Source organism: Octopus bimaculoides, chromosome 23 (assembly GCF_001194135.2).
Source record: "Octopus bimaculoides isolate UCB-OBI-ISO-001 chromosome 23, ASM119413v2, whole genome shotgun sequence".
Lineage (NCBI taxonomy): Eukaryota > Metazoa > Mollusca > Cephalopoda > Octopoda > Octopodidae > Octopus > Octopus bimaculoides.
The window spans coordinates 21,244,756-21,252,232 of NC_069003.1; positions in this window are offsets into that span (position 1 = coordinate 21,244,756).

The window sequence follows — 7,477 nt, forward strand, 5'->3', positions numbered from 1 at the left end:
CTAAGTTATGGGGACCTAAACACACCAGCATCAGTTGTCAAGCGATGTTGAGGGGACAAACATAGGCACACATACATACATATGCATACATATATATATATATATATATATATACGACGGGCTTCTTTCAGTTTCCGTCTGCCCAATCCACTCACAAGGCTTTGGTCAGCCCGAGGCTATAATAGAAGACATTTTCCCAAGGTGCCACACAGTGGGACTGAACCCGGAACCATGTGGTTGGTAAGCAGGCTACTTACCACACAGCCACTCTTGCGCATGTATATGTATGTATGTATATAAATATATGCAAGGTTTTATTCCAACCACAAATTTTAAAACATAATTGCACACAACACACACAAAAAAAAAAACAACTTGAAGCTGGCTGTTCCTGCAGGGATAAAGACTTGTGCTCATTAAATGGAGCCTGTATGGCCAAGGCCATTATTTATGAAGCCACTGTAAATTCTACGAATGCTAATAACACAATTTCATCAAAGCGATGTGGTTCTCATGGAGGGAAATTTTAAAGCAAGGTTCAATAATCATACATTAAGTTTCAGACACTGGGATAAACAGAAAACGACCAAATTATCCAGTCATATATGGTTCTTAAAAGAACAAGGTGTCAGCTGTAGGATTTACTGGAAGATCTTGGTCAAGTGTAAATGAATGTGAATATCAACAATTAAGGTTACAAATATAAAGTACATTTAGCAAATTGCTAAATGTACTTTATATTTGTAACCTTAATTGTTAATATGACATGGTATGTCATAAGCATCTGTATATTGTGGTTTTTGTCATTTTAGTTACAAAATAAATAAATTAATTCAATGGAATACACTGTCTGCAAGTCGATGGATACTGCATATTCTCCTCCATTTTCTTATTGCTATATAAATTTAGGGTAAAATAACCCCCTTTTACCCGCACCCACTAATTACACTTGGTATAACACTAGTGTAACAATAATTGGGTACCCTCCCAGCAGTATATTGGATAGATACTATCCCTTAGTGGGTTGAATCCTCAACCCCTAACTCTCTTGCATTATATATATATATATATATATATATATATATAAATGTGTGTGTGTGTGTGTGTATATATATATGTGTGTGTATGTATATAGATTAGAGCATGTATATTGAGAGATGAGGGCACGTATATAGAGAGATTAAAGTATATATCTATAGAAAGATATTAAAGCTTTAATCTATACCTACCAGCTCAATGGGAAGCCACTTCTAGCCACTTATGAAAAGCTGTCACAAAGTCATATCCTTAACTGCAGTTCAAACTGGAATTTTAGTGGCATAGCAATTTGAGCAGTTAGTGCATACCTGTTAGTTTGAGTCACCTTGACAAAAGCTCCTCGTATCTTTCATACACACACATAAGTGAGTGATGGTCTTTTCAGTTTCTACCTACCTAAATCACACACTGAGACTATAGTAGAAGACACTTGCACAAGATGCCACACAGTGGGACTGGAACCTAAAACATCATGTTTGCAAAGCAAACTTCTTAATCGCATTATAACCAATGGTATGAACATGCAAGTGTGTGTGTGTGTGTATGCATGTATTTTGTGTGGTTGTGATCATAGTTTAGTTGTGTTTTTTTTAATTATTTTTCTCAAACAAATTCTCCAAAACATCTTGCACAAGATTTTGTCTGTCGTATTATATTGATTAATATCTTTTTTTAAGTCATTGAAATCGTACTAGACTTGATTTATTTTATTTATTCATTGTATTTTCCCTTTATCTTCAAGAAGCATTTAGAGAGCCATATTGTTGTCAAGTGATATATGATGTAAAACTATCTATGCACTGGATAAATAGATCAGTTATATATATATATATATAGATAGATGCACATGCACACATAAATATATATATCCTCAACTGGCTCAATTTACAGAAATTTATCATCTCCTCCTCCTCCTAATGTGTCTGCTGATTTGTTTCTGTTTTCGTTGTCATTATATAGATGAGTGGAGAAGCTGAAAGGCTGTGCCCACAATCTACAATCTTTTTCCAAGTCTCTTCAAGACTGGTTATTAGGGAAGAGGTGGAGCTTAAAGGGTGGAGACTGGAGGAAAGAAACCAAAAGTAAAATTCATGTGGTGCCATTGTTGGGAAGTTGCTGGAAGATGAAGTTATTGAGGTAGCTTGGTCTCTGGTTCAAGTTCTTGTAGCAGAAGTGTAGAACTTTGTTAAAAGGCATCCAAGAACCAAAAGTCATTCTAAAATTATTTTTTAACGTAAGCGTGCCCAAACAAGTCGAATGCTTACACAGAGCAGGTTTTACAGCCACATCATCCAAACCAACCGGGTGAAACCGAGCTTAGCTGCTAGTTATATATAAATTGTTATATTACAATAACCAATAATATGTTGTGCATGTATAGTAATATTACGATCATGAAATTAGCATTAGCTTATCTCACTCTTTATCGCAGAACCCCTAGAAACCATTTGTGGAACCTTAGGGTTCCAGGGAACTCCATTTGAGAAATGCTGCTTTAACCTTTAAAACATTCACATTATTCTATCAAAATAATTCTCTTTTATTCACATTGTTTGGAATTAATCATGCATTATTTTGTAGCTTGAGATTTCCATAAAGTAACTGTTAATTCTTTAGAATGATATTGTAGGGTTGGTGTGAGAGGCCTCATCTGGCCAGTTTGAGCATAAAGCAAGTAGGATATTTTGTCCAGATTTGGCTGGTTTAAATGCTAAAGGGTGGCATTATAGAACTTGAAGCAGTTGTAGGAGGATTGACATCAAAATGCTGAACAGAAAATGAAACCCTCAACTTTGAGAGAGTGTTATATCATTGGCAGATGAATTCTTGAATGATTGGGATAATTTCACTTTTTAATTAATATAATTATATCTGTTAAGGTGGTGAACAGGCAGAATCATTAGCACACTGGAGAAAATGCTTAGTAGTATTCTGTCTGTCTTTATGTTCTGAGTTCAAATTCCACCAAGGTTGACTTTGCCTTTCATCCTTTGGATATTGATAAAATAAGTACCTGTTGAGTACTGGGCTCAATGAAATTTACTTATCCTCCCCAACAAAATTGCTGACCCTGAGCCAAAATATGAAATCATCATCATCATCATTATTATTAAGGAGGTGAGCTGATAGAATTGTTAGCATGCCAGGCAAAATGCTTAGCAGCTTTTCATCTGTCCTTACGTTCTGAATTCAAATTCTGCTGAGGTTGACTTTGCCTTTCACCCTTTCAAGGTCAATAAAATAAGTACCAGTTACACACTAGGGTCAATGTAATCAGCTAGCCTCCTCACCCCAAAATTTCAGTCCTTGTGCCAAAAGTAGAAAGAATTATTATTATTAAAGAGGCAAGTTGGCAGTCATTAGTATGCTGAGCAAAATGTTTAGTAGTCTTTTATCCCTCTTTCTGAGTTCAAATTCTGCCAAGGTCGACTTTGCCTTTCATCCTTTAAGGGTCAATAAAATAAGTACCAGTTACACACTGGGGTCAATGTATTCAACTGTCTCTCACCCTACAAATTTCAGGACTTGTGACTATAGTAGAAAAGATTATTATTATTATTACTAAGTCAGAAAGCTGGCAGAATTGTTAGCAATCCAGGCCAAATGCTTAGTGACATTTTGGTAATGTTATGTTCTCAGTTCTAATTCCACCAAGGTTGACTTTGCCTTTCATTCTTTTGTGGTTAATAAAATAAGTACCAGTTGAACATTGGCATCGATGTTATTGACTTAGCCCCATTCCCAAAATTGCTGGCCTTGTGCCAACATTTGAAGCCATTATAATTACATCTGTCTAATAATGAGTATTCATATTTCTGCTTTCATTTCTATGAAGTATAAATGATTATTTAGCAGTTTCCATTTCTCTACACAGTTCTTTGCAATTTCATTGAACTCTGCTTGGTATTTTGAGCTGCAGGAGTTGGGTTATAGAGGGTAGATAAGGCAGTGCTCCATAGTTTGGTCTGCTTCCCCACATTGACATGTGGTCAAGCTGGTCTTCTAGCCCTGCCTGACCAAAGCAACTTTTGATTTTCCTGTTCTTGTTCTCAGGCAGTTGAGTGTCTTCCATTGGATTTATAGTGCTTCCGAGCCAGGATAGAGGACTTCTTCTGGGGGGCTCCATGTCAATTGGAGGAGAGTTATTTCCAAGCTTTCCCATCCAGAGGTGGCATGTGGTTTCTTCTCAAGATGTAAGGGACTGGACGTGGCTGATGAAGATTCTTGATTTCAGTTGCTAGGACTGAAGATTGACATCCACAGAAGAGGCAGCATTCATCTCTAATAACTTTTGTCATTTAGAATAATGGTGCGGTTAGATGGGAAATTGATACTTGGTTAGGCTGTGTATCATTCCCATATAAAACCAACCAAAGTCACCATATATAACTTTCTAATGAATCAGTTGTTGCTTGTGTTGCCTGCCATTTTTAGCATCAAAAGGCATCAGTTGTTGCTGAAATGAGTTCTGGTTAGTTCATGGAGAAGCTGCATATAATGCGTGGACTGATCAAAAGTGCACCAGGCTGATCACATCAAGGGAAAATCTGACATTGTTTGAGGCAGATCCAGCTGGTTTCCTTGAATGTTTCCTAAGCCAGGATGAGTGTTGGGTTCATCACTTTGAGCCAGAGACAAAGAGACAATCCATGCAGTGGAAACACTCCTCCTCACCTGCTCCAAAGAAGGCCAAGGTTGTTTAATCTGCAGGGATGGTGATGATCTCAGTCTTTTGGGATGCTAAAGGCACTGTGTTTATTTACTAACTTCAAAAGGACCACACTATCAATGGAGAGTACTTTACCAACTTGCTGAGGCAGTTACAAAAAGCTATCAAGATCAAATACCCAGGAAAACTTACAAAACTTGTTTTGTTTTATCAGAACAGTGCTCCAGCACCCAAGTCTTTGCTTTCAATGGCTGCTGTGTATGACTGTGGCTTTGAACTAATTGATTACCCTCTCTTCCTCCTGATTTGGCCCCATCTGACAACTACCTGTTCCCTTACATGAAAAGACACTTGGCTAGGAACCAGTACCGCAGTGATAATGATGTCATATTTGCTGCTGATGACTTTTTTAACCAGCAGGATGAAAGCTTCTTCAACAATGGGATCCTAGCACTGCAATACCAATGGAAGAAGTGTGCAGACCACAATGGGGACTCTGTTAAAAAATAAACAATTCATTTGGTCATATTCCATGAGAGTATCTTAATCAGCCTTCAAACATTTCAGCCAATCCTCATAAGATTGAAAGTTTTCTTGGAAATGTTGAATTTGTAGGTGAAACACTGCCATTGAAAGAGGTGGGGAACCTGTAATGTTAGGAAGGGCATCCATCTGTAGAAACTTTGCCAGATCAGATTGGAGCCTGGTGCAACCTTCTGGCTCGCCAGTCCTTAGTCAAACCATCCAACCCATGCCAGCATGGAAAACGCGTTAAACGACGACGATGATGATGATGATGATATGTTTGATTCTGTTCTTTATTTTTTCTTCTTTCTATAAAATAAATTGCATTACTTTCTGACTCACCCTTGTAACTCCATCCAGTGAGGGAGCATACACATAATTGCTCAGCCTGATAGATATACTAGTCAAATCCCTCTCAAATCACTCTGTCTTCTTATGAAAAAGAAGGATACAGTGCATAATGCAATTCTGGAGTATGTTGTGGTTTGGTAAATAGACTTGATTGCCATGCATGGCATGTCTTTTATCATAAGTCAGTTTAATATAATGAAATAGAATGCAGTGAGCTGGCAGAATCATTAGCATGCTGGGCAAAAGGCTTTGCAGCATTTTGTTCGTCTTTATGTTCTGAGTTCAAATTTCGCCAAGGTCAACTTTACCTTTCATCCTTTCAAGGTCAATAAAATAAGTACAAGTTGAAAATGGGTCGATCTAATCAACCTATTCCTCGCCCAAAATTGCTGGCCTTGTGCCAAAACCTGAAAGCAAGGTAATGAAATAGATTTATTCAATTGTCAACATACCACTGCTTTATTAATTAACAAAGATTTTTAGCATAAATGACACAGGCACCTCTCTGTCATGTAACTGGTAATGCAGGCAATTTGGTAAATGTGAGATATGATGTTCAAGCCCTGTTAAAGGGCCTCTTCATCACGTTTACTTTAATTGGTTTGGTTCATATAATGTCTTTTGCTATCAGCATTGTATTCTGCATCTCTAGCAACCACCAACACCACCATAAATGCCTTGTTAATCTCCACCACCAGCAGTACCACCACCATCACCACCACCACTACCATCACCATCACCACCACCACCACCACCACCACTATATACACTTTTATAGTCCCCACCACAACCACTAATGTATACACTGCTACAATCACATGCAGCTGCACCACCACCATAACCAACAATATAATCTCCACACCCCCTGGCCATTATAAGCTTCTACCCACCTTCTACACTCACCATCACCATCACCACCACCACCACCACCTAGTCTATTATGTTACAGTAGATGTTTTAACATCATGCAAAGTCTATTTCTTTCATTTTGTCATTAATTCTGGACATTGCCATCATCACCACCACCACCGCCATCATCTTCACCACCATCTTCAACATCCTCGTCTTTCTCCACCACCGCCACCACCACCCATGTTGGTGTCTTCTTACAGAAATTTTCTTATAAGATGTAAATCAATTACTTTTAATGGAATTGAAATGATGACTGGCCTGCTGTCAGCTTAAACTACTATTACCACTACCACTACTACAATTACTACCACCACTAATACCATCACAACTCCTTCTACTACAACAACTATCACATCGTAAATATATTTCTACCAACATCACTGCTACTACTACTACTACTACTACTACTACTACTTGATATTGATTTCTATGACATTGGTACAAGGACTTAAAGAGAAGGGGAACAATTTAAATCAACCTCTCCCACCCCACCATCCCAGTACAAAACTGGTACTTTTAATGATGTCAGACACTACTGGAAGAATGAAAGGTAAAGTTGATCCCAGCTGGATTTGAACTCAGAGCATGTAAGTTGTCATCATTTGTATTAATTTTTAAAACATTAAAGGCAGTGATGCTGAAAATGTAGTGGTGTTGGTTCCACATAAAATTCACTAGTACTGTTGTTGTTGGCACTCCATCGCTTACGACGTCGAGGGTTCTAGTTGATCCGATCAACGGAACAGCCTGCTCATGAAATTAACGTGCAAGTGGCTGAGCACTCCACAGACACGTGTACCCTTAACATAGTTCTCGGGGATATTCAGCATGACACAGTGTGACAAGGCTGACCCTTTGAATTACAGGCACAGCAGAAACAGGAAGTAAGAGTGAGAGAAAGTTGTGGTGAAAGAGTACAGCAGGGCTCGCCACCATCCCCTGCCGGAGCCTCGTGGAACTTAAGGTGTTTTCACTCTATAA